The 13,470-nt window shown below is 40.9% G+C and overlaps 1 protein-coding gene across 1 annotated transcript in view; it reads right to left on the bottom strand.

The window, feature by feature from the left end:
* ABCD2 (ATP binding cassette subfamily D member 2) overlaps positions 1-13,470 on the bottom strand; it is a 45,730-nt gene that overhangs the window by 15,691 nt on the left and 16,569 nt on the right. The gene's annotated exons all lie outside the window — the stretch shown is intronic.

Below are 13,470 nucleotides of genomic sequence, written 5' to 3'. Positions count from 1 at the left end.
TAAACCTCCCAGAACCAGCCTCCCTTTGCCAAGCACAAGGCTGTGCTGTATGTGAAGCAGCTTCTGAATCACCATGTTTCCAGACCAGGTAATACCATCTATCTTACTATCTGTCTCCAGTTTGAAGCCAGAGTTCTCAATGATGGTTGTGTCTCTGGAATGGCTATGGACAGTTCCACAGTGACATGAGCTGTGCCCAGCCCAGGCCCCAAAAGTCCTCCTAGTCTCAAATAAAGTAAGCTGAAAGAACAGCTTCACAGCTTTCTAAAAGATACCAGGCCATTCAGGCTAGGATAGCAAAGGCAAGCTAAGATACATCTATTTGACCATTTCTTTTTTTGCTCCTTTTCTAAGGATTTCTTGTGAAGGACAGATCTCCATCCTGTCCCACAGATACTGCTGATAGCTCTTGGAAGCTAGAAACACTCCAAGGACAGTCTGTGAGATTCTGAGTTTGGAAGGGAAGGCCAGAGCCAAAGAACAGAGCCTCCAGACTCTGTCTTGCTTTCTCTGCCAAGAGTTCCACTAACTCCCTCTGGGTTCATCAGCTAAAACAATGCTGGTCTTATTAAAGCTGTGGTGCCAGGGGATGATAGAGAGGAGCAAACAAAACTGGGCCAGCAATGAGGAGGCTTTAAGGCAGCTTGCTCTTGCCACCAAGAACTGCTTCCAACAACTTCACAGTGGACTGACAAGAGGTCACTTGTCTTCCCTAAAGTGCTCTGGACCTGTGTGGTGGGAAGGTCTCAGCCATGCAGAGGCTTTGCCTGGCAGAGATGTGTAATACCAGGGCAGATTTATTCCCTTCCCTCGGAGGGGTCTGCAGAAGGGGCAGATTTACCCATTGTTATTCTGAAGTCTCTACAATACACCACAGAGTAAGGTGAAGGAATTCACAACGCAACAAACGAAGAATTACGGAACTAAAGCTGCAAGATGAACTAAAAGTCAAATGCAAGCTGGTATCAACTGCAGTGGTTTTAGTGCTGCAAACATTCATGGTGAACTGTCTGTACCTGCCCATAGTTCAACTACTTTCACGACTAGCTGGGTGAGAGTGGGAAGGGCAGGGGTTCTGAACTGCTTGCAAATATTTGGTCATCTCCCTGTTGTGGCAAGCACCCACATGGAGCAAAACCAGAACCACAAGTCAAACACAAGCACTGCTGCTCCTCTTTGCTCACTGTTCTGCCCTCTGCTTATTGTGGGAAGAGTGTCGCTCTGGGCTGCTGCATGAATACTAGCACCAAGTGCAGTGAACCACTTACATTTATTGCGATATTGCAAAATTTCAACTCTAAATATTAAGTAACTTCATGAAGTAACAATATATTACATTTCTGTAGTGCTCTCCATCTATAATCCCAAAGGGTTTTACTTGTTGCATATGTAGAAATCACTTCACTTGCTCCAGACTGCTGCCACCTCTGGGACAGAAGACAGCACCTCCACCTGTACTCAGAAAGGTTTAAATCAAGGTTGTGGATAACACCGTGTAATTTAGGTGAAGCTGCAGGTAAGGGCAAGGAGGACAGAGTTATCATGTAATTTGTCTGGGGTTTTAATACCTTACTCTTGTGAAGTAGGATCCTGTAATGACTAGCAGCTCTGAGATTTAACCTATAGCACAATCAGGAAGGCAATGCTCAAAAGCACTGTGCCAGGACACTTGGTGCCATGCTGTTTACTGAGTCACCAGCACTGCTTCCTGGTACAGCTGGATTTTCCTTGTGGCCTCCCATCTAAACACGCCAGCACTACCAAGCATGCCTCTCCCCACCTAGTTTGTGAAAATTAAAGAAAAGCCCAGCCTGCAGTGGAGTTACAAATCCCATCAATTACTAACTAGCAGAGAAAAGAACGGCTTATGGTTACAGGTCTGCCCTGGGAGGTGGGAGAGTATGTTCTGCTTCCCCCATCCCATAGGAAGCCACTTGTGTCCCTGAGGGGACACTTCATCTTTCTTGGCATGAGATTTCTCATTCTGTGCTCCAAGTCTTGACAACAAAGAGAAGCACCTCTGTAGTTGGTTTATGTCATTCATTTAAGGGTGGGGATAGATTGCTACCTGGGGGGTCTTCTCCCTCAATGGGGGGTCACAGCCCAGACAACTTAGATAATTAACTTCTAAACTGCTAAAGTTAGATGAGATCTCAACTAACTCATACTTTCATAATCTCAGACTAAACCAGAATTCTCTAGCTGTCGCTTGAAGACAATAACCTCCTTACGTACCATGGGTGCCACAAAGTTAAATGCACTAAAACCTGTTAAACATCAGATGTTATTGTAATTGAGGTTACATGTGTATGGTAGACATTAAACAGTAAGAAGTATGGGTAACTGGATGCAGCAACAGTGAAATTTTGGTTTTGTCAGTAAGCTCCTTGTTAAAATACTGTTTTCATTAATTTTTTAGCAGTTCAAGCAACAAAAACAGTCTTTTTGTCCTAAAGTAATACTCGAGTTTAACTGAACTGAATTGATTTCTGATGGAGTTTTTCCTTTCAGCCACAATGTCTGGGTTCCAGTTTCAAAGAAAGCACTCTTACAGACTCCAAAAGCAACTCCTCTGCCATGCTGAGGTCATGTCTTTGACGGTAATAGCTCTGCAATGGTTTTCTTTCTTTCTCTGCTTTCTGAAAAAAGATTTCTATGCTGCTTTTGAGATACAGGATTTAAAATCAGTAATCCTTTTTTAAAGCTTTGGTATCAAACCTCCAGAAAGTTAAGAAAACTTACTCGTTCTTGCCCAGTTTTCTGGAATATCAAGGCATTTATTGGAAGAGACACTTTCAGTTCTCATAAACTGATGCCTTTTCAGTCAGTTTGATGCCTTTATTACATCACTAATTTTAGTTTGGTGCACTTAGCACTTCACCTTGTAGCATGGTAACTTCTTGTAATACTGCTAGAACTTCTTGTAGTTCTCCTAGAAACAAGGAATCATCCCTAGGGTTTACAGTTTCCCCCTTGCAGTGCAAGGGGGGAAGAAAGATGATATCAAGACATGCTGCAATCTGAAGCCTGTGGTATGGACAATTCCCCAGGGCCCTACTGATACATGACATTGTGTACAATGCTGGCAAAATAATAGAGAAATCATATGGGAGAAAGAACAAGTGTTGCCAATGATATGGTCTCTTTGTTGCAATTGCTTTGGGAAGGAAGAAGGGGGCACACGCTACAAAACCTAGTACAGTACATACCAGTCACTTGTCTTTCCAAACAGGACTTGTATGCTGGAGCTGTTAGGCACAGAGAAAAAGGTATAATGCAAATTCAAAGGACCTGTAGATACACAGGCACACGGTAGCCAGGCTCTACTAACATCTAGTAATGCTCTGATGTCTTGAAGAGCAGAGCACTTCACACTTTGGGTAGCAAGTTAAGGAAGATGACTTGCTTAGATGCCAAGAAATTTCTGCTCCAAAATCAGAACAAGCCATATCCACTTGAAATATTTACAAATACTTCCTGAATGTATTCAAAGGTGTTTTCATCTTCCATGCAAATAAACTGTGCTGACAGAAATTATAATCTGTTCTGACATCCACAATCTTATTTTAAAGAATTACAGCAACTAATCAATATGGATTTTAAGAGTCTCTGAAGCAATCTGAATGGTCAGAGTCTTAACTCCAAGCATCCTGGAATACGAAAGGGACCAAAAATAAACCTTAATTAAGTGTCTGGCATCAGAAGTTAAAGGATATTAGTCCAATGTAACTGCCCTAGGAACTGCTTCCAGGTACAGTCTAAAGCTCATCTCACCTTCCTTGGCACAGGCTGTAATTAACACTTCCTCCATGGAAGGTGAAGTCTAAAAACACGTGGCTCGTGATTCTGAGACCCATTTGCATGGTCCCAACTGAGCAATTCATACCCCATTTGCCATTCACTGTCCAAGTGTGTTTGCAGTAATGATTGCACTATTATTCTCATAGATATGCAAATTTATGTGGAAAGATTATGTGCAATGCAACTATAAACACTTGACTGACCCATTTTATAAGCTTCTGTTTCTGGCTGACAAGGTGCCTGTCTGATACATCCAAGTGGGAGAGAAAAAGGGGAACACTACACATGGGATTCTCCTTTTCAGATAAATTGCAGCTCGGATTTTCAAAGGAGATTGGGATGGCTTCGGAGTGCAATTCAGAGTGCTTGCTTTGACAACTAAAATAAAATGTATTCCAAATTTAGGCACCTCTATTTAAGAAGATGATACTGGAGTCCAAGCCCCAACCAGGGAAGTATCTTCCTTAGAAACTTGGAAGATCTTTAAAAGTCAGGCCTTGCACTGAAGAATTGCCAGTCCAGAAAGCCAAATGTTGTCTGATCCCCTGAAGGTCCAGCACAGCATAGAATATGAGAGCAACAGTTTTAAGTCCAGCACAAAACACCGCAGCTACTAGAGATGCAAGAGGAGGGGCTGTATGACAAGTTTACTGTTAGCAAATCTCTTCCAAGAACTGGTTACAGGCTAAGTTCTTCTCAGCTTGCAGGACATCAGATTGCTATTTTTCTAGGCTACCATCCTGGTTAAAGAGGAGTCAAAGGGAAGGCACCTTCTAATCTTCCCACTGAAGCAAAGAAACTACTGTTAAGAGGCAGGAACCACATGTCCAGAGAGAGTTATTGGAAAGAGCCTAATTATATACTATACCAGTCAGAGTCCTCAGCTGGAAGGAAGGAGATTTTAGTACCAATTTCTTTCTCCCAATGTTCTTTAATATAAAATGCAGCAACTATAGTAATCCTTCAGTAGCATTGTAAAAACGTATTAAAGGAGATTCTAATCTTATTTTGGTGCCTGCTCTCAGGAGAGGACTTGTTAGAGATAAATGGGTTTAACGTTTAGCTCTCTCTGTTTGGCACCTAAACTGCAGTAAGAGGCAGAAGATCAGACATACATTTATAACTGGAGATTCCTATAGGTTAACTCTAGGTGGCTCCCTTTACCTACTACATACATATTTTGGATCATTTTCCAAAAGCTCGAAATCTCTCCCTGATCATCTTGGGAATCCACACATTTTGAACATTCCACCTTGCTTGCAAGATCCTAATTTTTAGGAGCTGTTATACTTTGTCTGCAATCACCTCAGCAAAACTCCAGTTCTTGCAATGCTCCTGACTTAGATCAATGGTAAAAACTCCTGTTTTCAACAGCAGCAAAGCTTGATCAACAGTGATCAACAAATAGCCTCCACTAATTAAAATTGACTGAATTCTTAATAGTTCTTGGATGATATTAATAAAATAAACAGCAAAAAATATAATTGATGGCACCACCACTACAACTTAGAGAAAATAAAATGCCTTGAATGAATGTGAATTAAGTTCTTTTTAAGTATCCACTACTCTCAAACAGAAGGTGGTATCACCAAAAAGTTAAAAAATAATAAACAATATTTATCAAAATTTAAAAAACCACAGCAGGGTGAGTTTATTGCACTGTGTCTAGTTCAAGGGATTTTAGGGCCAGCTGAATTTTCAGCAACCCTTCTAAACATATAAATAGTTGATCATTCTTTAAAATAGCCTACATTGAACTTTGCTCTCCACTCATACAGAACTAGCCATGAGCATCCGCTAAATATTTCAGATAGATAGTCACCTGAGTAGAATGTAATCAGCTTATGGCCACTAACATAGTTAACAGGAAATTAAATGCACAGTATGAAAAGCTGAATTCTCAATGAATATAATTAGAATCTGATATCAAAGACTGAAAAAATCACACTAATCACACTGTGGCTTTTTTTGCAAAGAAGCTGTGCACATCTCTGCAAGAAAACAATCCGGGAGGAAATAATAAGCAAAGAGGTAAAATAAGCCTTTAAATTAAAGTGCTATTCATGCTCAGGTATCATCTCATCTCATGATTATTCACCATTACTAAAATCATGTACGATATTACTCGAACTGATCAGATGTCAAAATGTGTTTAAGGTGAACAATTCACATAATTATCGAGTTCAGCCTGTTTGTATCCTGTGACAAAACACACGTATAATTAAAATCAAACCCCAAACAAATTCTACAAAATACAAGCAGCATTCTGAAATAATTATACCTCTTGCAATGAATCATTCAAATCACAGAATCACAGAACGTGCCAAGTTGGAAGGGACCCACAAGGACCATTGAGTCCAACCCTTAGCCCTGCACAGGACCATCTGCAAGAGTCACACACCATGTGCCAAATGCTCCTTGAACTGTGTCAGCCTTGGTGCTGTCACCAAGGAAAAATACGCTCCTTTTCTTAAACATACAGTGTTTATGTATGTTTAAGCCCAGTCTTTTCATACCTCTGGCAGTATTGATGATAAAAGGATTATATGGATTAATGATCATAAAGACCAATGATCTGAAGAAAGAACTGTTCTGGAAAAGATTCTAGCCTGCCAGTCCCACCAGGCACACCCCAGCGTAAGAGGTGCTTCTGATTTTTATCACAGCAATGTAACACAATGACCAGGGCAGTTTCCCTCTTTTGGGAAGATCCCAAATTATTCATGGTTTTGTAGATGAGAAGTGACACCTTATTTCAAAGAGAAGAGGAAGTGCAGACAGTGAAACCTCTAGAGCAGAGGGTGCTTTTGCTCTGGGTTTCTACAATGCTTAGTTTCCCATGGCATAATTTTTCCATGTCTGCAATATGAATACACAAGTCGTACTAGAGCAATAGTTATGTCTGCAGTGAAACACCCTGCCAACAAATGAGAAGTCACACACTGCACTGACTTTCTTGTCTTAGCTGCTGTGAAACACTGCATTACACAGGACAGAACATGACAGAGACACACCACGTATTATATGGATACATGCTTATAAGCATTATTGGTATCAGACATGGCTCCACAAGGGAGCCGTAGTAATCTCTAGCTGAAACTAAAATTGATAGAATATAATTAATGCAAAATGTTAGGTGGATAAACAAGCCTGAAAAAGTCTTCCCTCTTGGGAAAGACACACTTCCATCTAAGCTAGGCAGGTGCGCACATGCTGAACTGCAGAAAAAACCCCACCTGCTATCTGTTGCCATGAGACCATGACATAATTAATGACTCAAGAACAATGAACTGAAAACCCAGAGTTCTGGGGACTACTCAGCATTGTTTGCAGAAGAGACTCATCTCACCTAGAAGTTACTCATACAAGTCTGAGTTAGTCCCAGGATCTCTTGGTAGTCAACGGTGTCCTCTAGTGAACTGGTCCTAGCACACAGGATGAACAGCTGCAGTGATCCCAATGGGAAGGCTGTGGTGTACTAAGGAGTCAGTGATCTACAGAACAGTTGACCTGAGTAGGCTTGTGCTATACTTAGCAGCACTGTGTTGGGTTGTGCTGCACATACAGCTTGGTCTTCATGCCTGTGTTATGCTGCACTTATCTCCTGGGTGCAGGATAAACTTTGTCAGCTAATCACCATGGAGGAGCAGGCAAGCAGCTCCCACTTGGCACGAGCAATTACACCACCCGTGCATCCTTGTCTTTATCTCGAAGCGAAGCAGCCATGTTCTCATGGTGACATCCTTTGGTTTGACAGTAGAAGTGACAAATAGTTTTGTTTACCTCTAAGAAAATCCTACCAGAGTCCTAAAGACCATAATGCTAAGGAACCTTAGCATGGATGGGACCAAGTGTAGCATGCTATGCTGTGACTAGAGATCTGTCTGATGCTGCAAAATGCTGGGTTCTTAGCATCTGATGGGATGCAAGTAGCACAGAGGCTGATGAAAGGACTGGAGCATCCCTCCTGTGAGGAAAGACTGGGAGATCGAGGACTCTTCAGTCTGGAGAAGAGAAGGCTCAAGGGGATCTTAGCACGTATATAAATACCTGAAGGGAGCAAAGAGGACAGAGCTGAGCTCTTCTCAGTGGTGCCCAGTGACAGCATCAGAGCTAATGGGCACAAACTGAAATAGGAGATGACATATGAGCATCTGGAGACAATTCCTCACTGTGAGTGTGATCAAGCACTAGAGCAAGTTTCCCAGAGAGGCTGGAGGGTCTCTATCCTTGAAGATATTCAAAAGCCATCTGACATGGTCTTAGGCAAAGAGCTTTAGGTGGCCCTGTTTGAGTACAGGGGTAGATCAGATGACCTTCAGAGGTCCCTCCCGACCTCAACATTCTGTAATTTTGTGATTATCTATGCTATCAACTTATTCCTTATCTCTAATAAAAGCTATTTTAATTAATGCCTTAGAGTATGTATACCTTTCTCACTGGCATGAACAATGGATGCTTTCATTGGTGCATTGCAACAGCAAATCACCTTCCAGAGGTAGACAGTTCACTCATGATAAAGCTCACACAAGAATGTCTAACTTTTAGCTGCCTAAATGAACAAAGACACATTCTGCCTTTGGTGTATGAGTTCATAGTTTATTGCTTTAACTTGCTGGGGGTAGGGGTTGAAGACCTCTATAAAAAAAATTACTAATGGCCTTTTCTCTGGAGGGTGGGAAGCTAGTAGTGAAAATGGATTTGTCTCCAAGAAATGCAGAACAGAAGCACTGTGCTGAATTGAACTCATATTTACCTTGGAAACCACAGTGAGTTGGAGGAGGGACAGAGGGTGAAATCGTCAGCCTGAAGGCAGGCAAACACAGAACTAGAACCTAAGAATGTGTCTGAGTGAGCAGACCATGGACAGGCTGGGAGAAGGCTGAATTACCTTGGAGCTGGGACACAGTTCTGGAGCCCAGGACACAGGGGCAGGCAAAAGGCAAAGCCTGTAGAGCATGAGAAGAACTACTATCTTCTCTTCAAGAGGAAGGTGTTGGCTATGTCTACTGTCTGGACTTTTAAAAGCATAGGGCACTGTAACTGAGTTTCTGGTTGAAAACTATAGTACAAAAGAGGAGAAAATACTTCTTCTCAGGGAACTTGATACACTTGTTATTAGAGCTTTCAGCTGTCTTTCTCTCACAAAAACCAACATCCTTTCAGCCTTTTCATATCAAGCTTTTTATGTCAGGCAGATTTTGTAGTTTGTGTTCCCTGGTGTTTCCCAGTATTATGTAACTAAATTGCTTCTCATAATTTGATATGCATAAGGCATTTGAAGCATGTTTTCTGAAATTCCTGGGTAAAGTATTATTGAAATAGTGAACACTTGCCATTCTGTACATCTGTCAAAGATCCTTTGTTATACAGTTGCAATGTAGGGCAGTTAAGGTGGAGGTAACTGCTCAAGCCAGACACAGTAATGCCATTTCTCTGCAAAAACTAGGTCATGTAAATGCAACCCCCAGATTACTCCCTAACACTGTTAAGTTACACAGAGTTCTCAGTTAACGTGTAGGTGAATTCATTCCCCAGACACTGCTATCAAAACTAAATTTTAAAGGCAAGGGAAGTTGTGGATGCCCCATCCCTGTAAATGTCCAGGGCCAGGCTGGATGGATCTTTGAGCAACCTGGTTTAATGGAAGGTGTCCCTGCCCATGGCAGGGGGGTGGAACTACATGACCTTTAAGGTCTCTTCCAACGCAAGGCATGCTATGATTCTCTGAGCTGTTTGCATCAGCAAAATTATCCTAACACAGATTAAATAGATTGCAATTGTTTTGTGGGATAGGTCCTATAAATACCAGCCATGTAGTCAGTTCCTATAATCTATTGATGCCTTTGTATTTATAAAATGCTTCTCAAGACTAATCTGACAATCTACTTTACAAAAAGTTCAAAGTTTACTTTTCCCAGCTTTTAAATTAAGTTCCATAAACAGTCTGGTACACACATGGATACCTCGAAAGGTTGTACAGGTAACATGTAACTATTGGTGCTGAATGAGGACTTTTCATACTCAATATTCTATCAAAAGGACCAAGTGGGGGTGGAGGCATTGCAAGCTCATGCTGGCAAGAACATGGTGTCCAAAATACATTATGAAACACAGAGCAGCTGATAGTAGAAAAATTCCTGCAACTTGTGTCCTCGTAGACAAAAATTCAGCTCTTCGGTAACATTGAGGAAAACATTTCAAAGACATAAATGGAGGAAGGTCTACATATTAGTGACATCCACTCTTGTGCAGGAGCCAAAACAAGCAATACTCAAAATGGGAGGGATAGTCCCTTATTTACAAAAATGGATTTCACCTTTTAGTTGCATGCACATTATGGTATTTAGTCAGACTTGCAGCTGACAACATTTTACATCACACCTCTGTGTATCTGTCACTTGGAAGGAATGCAATGAGTTTCTGAGTGGATCTTAATCTTCTGAATTATCAGGTTGTATGGATCACAAATAAAAGGGATTTGGCTTGCATTGAGTTAAATGATCATATTGTGCTTTAAGTGAGACATCTCCGTGAGTCTGGCATATGAAATCTATCCATCCATACAGAAGGTAGTAATAATAGCCCTTGCTTCAACTAAAAAAACCACCAGCAGATAAGAGATAATACTGAAATCTCTGCATCACATCAAGCCTGGACTTTCATGGTGAGTCAAACTTGTCACAAGAGTCTTCATTTGTAGCAAACAATGGTACTGGCTTCCGTGCTTCAGACAACTGCCCACTCAGAAATGCACTAGTCTCCATATGGAGTAAAAGTTGAGTGTGTATCAACACATCTCAATTTCTCACCCATGTTTAGTCCTCTTGGTACTTCCCATAGTCACAGCTTGCTCCAGACATGCCCCCAGTCTGAAGGGACTGAGGGACCAAAACCCCAGAGCATGCTGAAGTCCTTCACAAAAATGAGTTTAGCAGTAGCCCTTAAGATCAGTGTTGAATTTATGTAAATACATTTTAAATCCAAACTAAACCCCAATGCAGCAAGTTGACTTCAGTCTGGGATTTATGCAAGACTTTCCTTAATAAAAGAAAAGACTTGTAAACTGTTTTTTAATTAGCTAACTCTTGTGTCTGGCCAGTAAAGAAGACACTTGGCATTGCTCAAGAGGGAGTAGTAGCTAATCCATAAAATCTTTTCCCACCTCTGACTGTTAGCGCTGGTGAATTTTGTTCGCAATGTCCTACCAAGAAGTACTGTCATTACTTGTGACAGTCAGCACACAGACCTAACAATAAATGTTCAAACTTCACAGCTGTGAGTGAGCCTTCAGTGGAAATGGAGAGGTTTCGCAGTGATCCTGGCAGGCAAAGCTTCAGCCAGCCTACAGGGCAGCAAGGCAAGAACTTTACTGTTCTAGAGGAGGCAAGACAGGACTTCCTTCAATCAGAAAGGAGAAGTGCAAGCATTTCTATACGAATGCCAGAAAGATGCCCTGGCTGAGGGGAGAGCCTAACAGCCCTCTCACATGCAAGGCCACGAGCTGTCTTGAAATGATTTATCTCAAAAAAGAAAAAAGAAGATAAAAAGTAACAAGCAATTTGTTAAAGCAAATCTGTCAATAGTATGCAAACTGAAGTGTGCTGTGTTATGTTTTGTGTTAATGCTTCTCTACCACAGACCTTTTTCTCATCTGTCAGATAAGTGGTGAACTTTGGAAATAAACACATTGAAAAGGAGCACCATGAACTTGATAATAGCAAGTATTACAGATAGATCCAGTGTGCCAGGGAATGGGTATCTATACAGCATAACATGAACTGATGGAAAAGTATCAAAAGACCGAGTCAATGTGGTGGTGTACTGTCAGCAAAATGCTGAAGGACAGTGACAATCTCTAGTGCAGTGTTGGCATGTGTAGCCAAAGTACAGTTTAACTCCAGCTGACTCAATTAAAAGGATCATAGCTAAATGCAGAGCAGTATGAGTTGACAAGAAATTAGAATGTGTAAAATACAGCATAGCATAGAGAAATCTGAGCCAATCTAAATGAGATGAGGCAACAGAACTCCCATAGGCATATTTGCACAGCACTTCACTCAGGCCACTTCTGTAACATGCTAATGAGAAAGCAGTTTGATACAGAAGAACCATATATACATGTATTCCATATGCACAAGCTCTCTCATATAGGGTATCCGAAAGTGAAACACAACAATTTTGCAAGATTAAATTGTTTACATAATCAAGAACTGTCTTAGGATGACAGCACCACTACTACCTACCTCCATTATAAGATAACATTTGAATCATACTATAATCTTCACATTTTCATGTGCTTATAATGTCAAAATTACTTTTATTTTATCACTTTGCTATTTACATCACTTAGAACTGAAACATTCTTGCTTGGTTTTATCCACGTGATGAATATCCTTGGACTACCTCAGGCAAATCACATCAGACATTTGGATTACTCATGAGAGCTAAGGAGAGGAAATATATCTCTGTAGCTGATGCAATTTTGTTTAGTAGCCAAGGATATTTTTAGAATACAGAAGGAAAAATGCCAGACAGGAAAAGACTTGTAAAGGAACCCCAGACAAACACACCAGAAATAGAGCAGATAGATGTATGCAAAACCAAACAGTTTCCAAGGGCCAGATAAATCTTTAAACTGTTACCTTCCATGCTGTCCTAGCATTAATGAGAAGGCAGAAAGATATCGGTATATAAATTTTAAATGACAAGAACAAACTACATTTGATACTACTTCGTCTTTGGTTGCCTCCATTTTAACATCTGATAAGCCTGGTGTTGAAAGAAAGAAATGTTAAGAAACCTACTTGAATGAGCAATAGAAGAAGAGAGAGAATACAGAACTGGACCATCACTGTGACCGCTGACAAAGTGGGTTGGTCTTCTACTAGAATGGCACACAGAATAATAGAGAAACTACGCACGCTACTGAAGAAACACATCTCTCACAAAAATACCCAAATTACAGCAGAAGCAAAGTGGAGAGAAAAAACAGTGACAATAGATGAGGAGGAAGAAGTATGGATTAAGAATTAGTCCAGGCTCTACAAATGTGAAACAGTCCTCAAGAAAGACAGAAAAAAATGCTGATGGACATTTTAGATATGTGCTGTGCTAGGAAGACTTGAGAGTTGTGATAGAAGGTTATGGAACAAAGAAAGACTGCATGAGACATTCCTCCATGCAAATAAGACAATAAGACACAGTGGGCAGAAAATTATTAACAATTTATATCAATAACCCAGTGGTAATTAGAGCTTTACTGCAGCTTTACAGTGCAGAGATAGTGAGGAATATTCCTGTGGTGTTGTCAAGGTAACCTGCAAGTATGTAGGTGTGCAATTCTGCTGGTGTTTATATCAAATGATGGAGAACTAAGGAAATGAGAGCCAACATGTGCAGAATCTGCATTTCCTTAAACTGAAAAAGCTGAGGCTTTAAGTTGGAGAGCAAGTAACACTGGAGTAGGAGGAATTGTGTGCTAGAGCACACTAATTCCATGGAGATGGAGTCTCCTCCTATGTTTAAGACCAACAGAGGAGAAACATGGCACAGTCTGGAGAAATAAGCTACTTTCAGATGCACTGCTGATATGCTGTGAAAGGCTTGACTGTTTCATTAATTCCCCGAGTGCTACAGATACATCTTGTGGTTATATCTTTAGCATCA

Source organism: Manacus candei, unplaced genomic scaffold (genome assembly GCF_025592945.1).
Source record: "Manacus candei isolate 608988 ecotype Guabito, Panama unplaced genomic scaffold, ASM2559294v1 h1tg000063l, whole genome shotgun sequence".
In the NCBI taxonomy this organism is placed as follows: Eukaryota; Metazoa; Chordata; class Aves; order Passeriformes; family Pipridae; genus Manacus; species Manacus candei.
This window is presented reverse-complemented; position numbering and strand designations above follow the sequence as displayed.